Raw genomic sequence first — 8,280 nt, forward strand, 5'->3', positions numbered from 1 at the left:
GGGCTCCAAATTCACTCCAACACACACAGTCATCCGGGTCACCAGCAGCAGATTTCAGTGCATCTGTGATTTCGTATCTAATCCGAAAATTCTCCACCCGTCACCATGCCTTCAACTAGGTTGTTTGTCGGCTCAGTCACGGACAAACCTTGGATGAGACCGCCAAGTAAGAGGCATTCCAAACGAAATCCCAATCGTATTAAGGCACCTTCCGTAAGAGGCTAATCCATTGTTGGCAGTTTAGGTATATCGAAAGATGTTGGAATACCCGCGCAATCTGTGAAGCTTGCAGTCCAAGCATTTTCAGGCAGTCACTATGACAATCAATCTGCTCTGTCTCGAAGTCCCAGTCACCTAGCTCCTGTGCACAGACCAGATTTCCGAGCCGGACGCTTCTCAATGGCTTTATCATAGTGTATCAGAAGACAACGCGAACACCCAAGGTGTTGTAGTTGCCGTATCTCATCCACAAACTTATATCGCCCGGAGTGCATGGTCCCAAAGCTATCCATTTAAAGAACCTTATTTGAACTTGGCCGCAATAGCTGATTATGCACGCGTGTATCAGGCTCAACCTTGAAGGAATCGCCCCATGAAGAGTTGCCACATGGGCGGTGAACAAGACCTTAAAACGAAGCTTTTTGGTAACAGCAGGTGGCTGGGACAATGTGTCAGTGGATGATATGACACAACCCGCTATGTACTTGGACGGTTTTACTTGGGTTAGTGTTGTTTATACGATGAAAGGATGACATACATCCCTAATTTTAGTCAGCCTAATCTCATTAGCGCCCTTTTGCGGTAGCCCAGAGGAATTATTGGTTTGGCATTCGAGTGAATGACATAAAGTCTCTAGGACAGACCGCATATATTCCGGCGCGAACGCGGGGAGACTCATCAACGGAAGATTACATAAATTGCTGAACTATGCACCCCGAAGGTGCATAATACACGGTTCATAATCTTGGGGGGAAGACTGAAATCTGCCACGCTGCTGGAGTCATCTCAGATCGCCTTACCACTAACAACTTCATATCCTCACTTCCCCGCACAATCCTCTCAAAAGCGCTCTTACGAGGCGATCATGCTGATTTTTGTGGACGGTCTTACCCAAGCTAACGACGAGGGACGTATATCGGATGCAATATTTTTTCACTTATCAAAAGTACCTAGTAGAGTCTCACACGTCCCGCTGACCCAAAAACTCGAGTCTTACAGAATCAAGGAAAATGTTTTGATTTATTAAGGCATCCCTACCAGACAGAACATTCCAAACGAGGGTAGGCCCGACGTACTCTTTTCCGGCGGCGGTCTTTGTTGGACCTCCTCAAGGCTCTGCTTTGGACCACTGCTGTTTCTGATCTACGACATTATCGTCGACCCCCAAAAGTGCAACGGATCAGCGTGTAACACTCATTATTGAATAAGCTTTGTTAGGGGCGTTGTCAACATTTTTGCATCGTCCATGCTACAATGCCTTTCTTAACGTAGGATACGCGCACAATTTCGAATAAAAGTATTTTCCTTAAGGGGCTGTTTGGACTAAATTTGTCTTTGCAGCGAACATTGAAAAATCGTTTCAAACTCATGCAGCCAACCTTAAATACTCCATTCAGTCTGAGTACCTTTCCACTCGGTCAGTCTTGACCCAATTTGAATAATAGTCTTAACTGACAATTTCCTTGCAAAGTTCTGACCCGAGAGCAAGGTGATACCAATCAATCATTGGTGAAGGCCCGATTCGAAGCGTACTGTGATATGATAATAATGTTTATTCCCAAATTGTGGGTAGGCATGCCGTCAGGCTTGACAAAGTCAGAATAAAAGCACGACTGGCGAGGATTGTGGGTACAGGGTTAATTGGGGAAAAGAACGGCTTCATAGGCGGTGGGTTTGTCCGATGTATACGTGGTCATTACAAGACCGGCACGGACCGGGGAGCACGGATACTATGCTTTTCTGGAGAGCGCATCGAGCTAGATCAGAACGTTAAGATTTGAAGTGGGTCGGCAGAAACAAAACGAGTGAGAGGAAAAGAGGGGACTCCCTGCCTGACAGGATAAGAAAACTCTAAACTGCGGAAAATGAGGCACCTGGTTATCAGATCGGGCGTAGCACAAGATTTGGCGTCATTCAGCCCGTCAGATTGAACTGAAACCTTAAACCACCGCTGGGGCCTCGTGGCTTTGGATCGCTGAGCCTGTGGACAGGCCAAAAAAGGCGTAAGTGGGGATGATGTAGTAGAGGGATTATCAAAGCGGATAAATGGTAACAGGAACCTCAGATATATGGGACACAGTGAAACTGCAAAGACTCACTGGTGTCGCTGCCGTTGCATCGGGCACAATATTTCTGGATCGCTGAGCCTGTGGACAGGCCAAAAAAGGCGTAAGTGGGGATGATGTAGAGGGATTATCAAAGCGGATAAATGGTAACAGGAACCTCAGATATATGGGACACAGTGAAACTGCAAAGACTCACTGGTGTCGCTGCCGTTGCATCGGGCACAATAATTCCTTGGAAGCGTGAGGTTGTGTCAACGCACGAGCCAGAACGCGAAATGCATAGCAAATTATTGATTCTGTGGGGTGCACCGACCGGAGGTCCACCGGAGTGGTTAAAGTTGAATGCCAGGTACAGCAGTTTGTGATGAACATATCAAGTCGGCAGCTCGGGCCGGGTGACAGTTCTATTCGTATCTGCAGTTAATGGAGCCAGTGGGCGAGAGGGTACGGCCGAGTGTTGCAGGTGTGCTATCAAATGGGATATGGCACTGCCGTGCCATCAGTAGCCTGTCACACTTCAGTTTTTGGGCAGTCCCGCAACAAACACTGCACTTAAGGTCACTGGGCTGAATGTGCAGTTCCCCGGGCGTGGATAACAGTCAACCAGGTCCTCCGTGTCCAATATTGCCGAAGTTCAAAGCTTGGGAAGACGAGGGAGGGAGATGAGATTAGCAAAGCATGATGAATTTGAGGAGGCACCAGATGGGATAATATGCGTTAATGCATATAAAGAGAAAGACTTGACGTCTATCGCTACCTGGGTTGTGATAACAAGTGATTATGTGGGATAGGATATGAGTGGATTTGTACTTAGTAGACTAGGGATCATGAAAATGTTGCGTTCGCCAACATGTGGTATCAAAATATGAGATACTTAAGTACAAGAAATCTAGTGCAAACCGGTAGAAGTTCGCAGGGAGGTAGTGCGGTTAGGGAAATCAAACAAATAAGGATTGACGAGAGCGAACTTCGGAGATGACGGACCAGTTTATCTGGTATTTATTACCTGAGATGGGCAGTACCATAACCCAAGGGAGAAAGCGAGTTTAAGTGAAAAAGTTATCAGTTTCCATGATGAATTTGAGGAGGCACCAGATGGGATAATATGCGTTAATGCATATAAAGAGAAAGACTTGACGTCTATCGCTACCTGGGTTGTGATAACAAGTGATTATGTGGGATAGGATATGAGTGGATTTGTACTTAGTAGACTAGGGATCATGAAAATGTTGCGTTCGCCAACATGTGGTATCAAAATATGAGATACTTAAGTACAAGAAATCTAGTGCAAACCGGTAGAAGTTCGCAGGGAGGTAGTGCGGTTAGGGAAATCAAACAAATAAGGATTGACGAGAGCGAACTTCGGAGATGACGGACCAGTTTATCTGGTATTTATTACCTGAGATGGGCAGTACCATAACCCAAGGGAGAAAGCGAGTTTAAGTGAAAAAGTTATCAGTTTCCAAAGAATTGCTATTGGCTTCAGGTCAGCAAGTGCTGCAAGGGACTAGAGTTGGCACTAGTCCCACTGCCTCTGGTGGAGGGTTGGGAATCTCTGTGCACATATATTTCTCAATGGATGTGTTCACTCCCTGGAGCGATAGGTTTGGCTGACTTAGTAGATTTTGGTGCGGTACGACCGAAATCAAGACGAAAGCAGCTACAGCTCCGTACGTCGATGGGCATCACAGTCTTCAGGCTCTCATCTGTGAATTGTTGGAATCTCCCTTTTTATCAAACAGACGAAGGCTCAGTTTTACCACTGTCTGTAGTTTATAGCTTTCCGGTTGAATAACAACCGGGACGAGCCCGGCCCAGCGCCAACAAAAGAAAACAACAGTGCTCATTTATTTATTTACTGAACTGGGGGCCATAATTAGAATCAAGGCGATGAGCGGGACATCCGTGCGACATCGAATCTTTTATACGACGAGGCTGCCCACCCTACCAGTGCTTTCAGCTGGCAGTGTGTTCATTGTTGGAACGGGCACTTGAGGAATACCTTGAAATACAGTCTGGCTCCAAACTTTGGCTATCTCACCTAGAATGTGCCGATGGTAAGGAGTGATGAATCGGGAAAATTCCAAAAAGTGCCCAATAATCTTACACATTTCCCGGCACTCACAGGTTGAAAGTCTCCGCATCAAAGTCTAGGTAGTTGCACACCTGCACGGACGGGCCTACCCAGCCCCCTAAATACGACAAGAGGCAATCAACAGGCTGCTGACCCCGAAGCTTACCCGACGGACAGGCCGGAGAAAGCGTTCAACAAACTATAGACAATTATGGACAAGCATTATTAAAGCTGGTCTCTGTAGTGTGGAAGAACTGGAATTGGCTTGCGCAAGAAACGATCAGACTTCATATCGGCAATCAGTCCGGTCTTGCTCCATACCTCCGTGAGGTGGGTATATCCAAAGTCTGGGCTTATTTGAGCACCGGTATTTCCTACGTTTAATAAAGGTACGCTCTTTGGAGGCGTCAATGAATGAAACCAGATAATGATGTAACGTTTTGTCTGGTCGACGCTAGCTACTTCACCGGCGGCGTCTTTTGCGCAGAAGCGATGCCGAAATCGTCATGCTCTAGTGTGAGTTTGGTGTTGTCATCTAGGGGTACAAGTGGGACCTTGGTTGACTGCGGCCAACGGTGACATGCAACAGCTTGTTCCTCATGTCAGCTAAGGTGTCCATTAAGGAATCTGACGCCAGTTTAGGGTTTACAAAGTTTCAGACCATCAGAGAGACTCAGGAAACTGAACACGTTACTCTCAATAGAGAGCCACTCGGAAGTAAAAGGTTCGCTGGTGACGCTTTCACTCTCAGTGTCATGTTTTGTCCCCACTGCTTGTATGCTCATTGCATGGCTCCTGGAGCCTTCAGTGCACCAACAACTAATTAAGGAACGCTAGTCCTCCTTCATTTATACAAGCCCCCCTCAGGTCACCTCTTGTGAAAGCCACCAGCGCACGGAAGACGAAACCCCGATATAGCGGTCTCCCTCAGAATTGATAGTCTTTGGCGGAGTAGCAAAGAAGCACTTTGATGAGGCTTTATCTACTATGAACCAACCTTCTCAAATGTCTTGGCACTCAGCCCTGCAATTTGCCATGGACGGCATTCCGAAATAAGCGGCTCCCTCAGCTGTATATGCCGGAAATTTACTCTTATAGTTTTCCCAGAAAGCGTAAAATCGCTATAATCTCAACTTCAAACGTGGGCTGCGCCTATTCTATCCACAAGGTCATTCTGTCCGCATACAAGTGATTCAAGCACCACTGGGTAGCGAAACGTCTCCTAATCCGCAAACGCAATGGCAGGTTAGAATATATTTGGAAAAAGGGGTTCCTTCTCTTGGCAAGTTTACACATCTGACGAGCTGCCTATGTGTAGCAACTCAGTTATCAGGACGAGAGAAATAGTTGCAAAACTGAGTTACTTACGGTGCCACAATGAAAGTTGACTGATGATTCGTTTACAGAAGAGAAGACAGCTAAGGACGTTGATCATTTTGATCCGAGGAACGTAAACAAGGTCAAATGTTTGTTCTTCGATATCTTTGAATTACGGTAGGTGGGAAATGCTGCATCAGTCACGCAATTTATCAGCGGATGAGCGAATACTTGGCAACCACTCCAAATGACCACAACAGCAACAAAAGTTGCTGAGTTGATAAGGGTTGTGCCTGTAAAACGAACGCCCAACCAACGTCTACCGAAATCTCGCTGATGAAAATCTTTGAGGACCGGCCATACTTGGCAGCTCCAAACTTGCCTCTCTGTTTGAGGTTTACGTGGTGTTCCTTGTACTAAACTGGAAACCATTCAAGACAATGAACATGATCAATTTTATTGGCATGTACTGAGGCGTGTTTCCAGCTTAAATTTGCTTATTGTTTTGTACTAGGCTCACACTCTGTCTTCACCAGGAGGTTAAGATCATAATACCTAGAGCGTATTAATCTGATACGACGATCCGATGAGTTCACATTGTTGTTTTTCAACAGTGCCATTTTCAGGAGAACTAAATGTTTGTGCCAAGTCTCTGTGGTAGTCCCTCTGTGGTAGTCCCTTCTATAGTCGTGTGGCATTTAATCGTCGGTATTTCCTACTGGCGCATAAGTGTCAACGATAATAACTTTCGAACCAATGCCAATCCAGCCCTGAATCCTGTCTGACCCAGGCAATAACTTTTAGTAAGCACATTACACAAGTGCCAAAATGGGACCGAACACTTGTCGAGGGCCTGCAGCTCATTCAAACACTTCCGCTGTGTGTGAGCGTAGTGTAAATCATAGCCAATACTGCCACTTCTAGAGAAACCGAGAGAGTCCACATCTTCCGAAGGAGAAGGGGTTCGGCAGCTCACCAAGACTTATGGAGCTGGCAGTCACAGGCACACTCATCCGCTGACGTGGACTGACACCTTCTAGTGGCTAGTCTCCCAAGAATTCCAAGTTGACCTTCATGACCCAATGACTTACATCCATTAATCGCATAGAGGTGAGCGACCACCTGTCCAAAACGGTCTTACCATCGTAATGTACAAACCAGCATGATGAATCATCAGAAAAGCAACTCAATCAACATTTTCTCAGGTAACCGTTTGCAAACTATCCTAGAAAGCATTTCATCATGCTCCCGTGTGCCTAAACTGAACCCGTTTTACTCTGGTCCCATCAAGGTCATCGAATCCGAAAAGGCGTTTGAACTGCTCTTCGACATCACTTAAAGTTTAATAGAGTCTCAAGTAGTACGCCTATCGGAGGTGGATAAGCTCTTGGCCTTGGTGGCTCCATATTTGATGGTTAAGGATTTTCACAGTCAAATGAAATGCCTGAGTCTGGGTCTTCATCTGCCCGTACCCTCTTTTTGAGGTCCCCCGTGAAGATCTCCAAGGATTTATCTGGGGACCATAGTTGCCATTTTCATTACCTAATTACTTAATTTCTACCTCCAAAAACAAGCAGTTCCTCAAAGGAAAGATTCACCAATATGGTGCAAGGGCTCGCATATCCGTAAGTTTATTTACGCCCATCAAAATCGCAAAGCAAAATACACCATAGAATCAAAGATGCCCATAGCCCCTACAGCTACTCTCACTCAAAATACAGGTTGGTTCCCGTACCCCCTCCGCAATATCGCAAATTTAGTGGAACCTTCAGTTTGATACGTATTCACAATCAACCCTGGGGGCTAAAGATAAGATCATTCTGACCTCTCCCAATTTGTTGGTCTGCTTAAGTTCTGACTAGCTGGCCTCATGCAACACAACTTAAAGATAAGTTCTGACCTCTCCCAATTTGTTGGTCTGCTTAAGTTCTGACTAGCTGGCCTCATGCAACACAACCAGTGGAGGTAATGCATGCATGCGAATGGAATGTAAACCTTGATCGCCCTTCAGAAGAAGAAATAAGGTACGAAATAGCCGTACTGAAGCGTGAAAAGGCACCAGGACCGGACGGTCTGTATCCAGCCCTCTTCAAAGAAGGCGGAAAATCCTTGGTGATCCACCTGACAAAGCTTATTGGTGCCATATGGGACGAAGAGAAAGTGCCTGCAGAATGGGGCGTGTCGACGGTTATCCCCATCTTCAAAAAGGGTACGCGGACACTATGTGAAAACCACGGTGGCATCAGCCTGTTAGCTGTGGCATCGAAGGTGCTCTCTGGCCTTATCCTTCGAAGGTTGACTGAACACAGGGAGAGAGAGATCCGTGAAAACCAAGCTGGGTTCCGTCCCGCAAAAGGTTGCATCGATCCTATCCTCACCCTCTAACAGATTATGGAACAGCGACACTGCTTTCAGCAACTAACAATGGTTGTTTTTCTTGATCTGAAAGCGGCCTTTGACTCTGTGGACCGCCAAGCACTATGGCAGTGTCTGCGGAGCAAAGGTGTCCCCCATGAATTCTTGACCCTCATTAAGGCGCTGTACGCCAACTCCCGCGGCCGTGTAAAGGTCTACGGGAAGCTCTCTCCTGAGTTCACCACATCC

Source organism: Opisthorchis viverrini (genome assembly GCF_000715545.1).
Source record: "Opisthorchis viverrini unplaced genomic scaffold opera_v5_1, whole genome shotgun sequence".
Lineage (NCBI taxonomy): Eukaryota > Metazoa > Platyhelminthes > Trematoda > Opisthorchiida > Opisthorchiidae > Opisthorchis > Opisthorchis viverrini.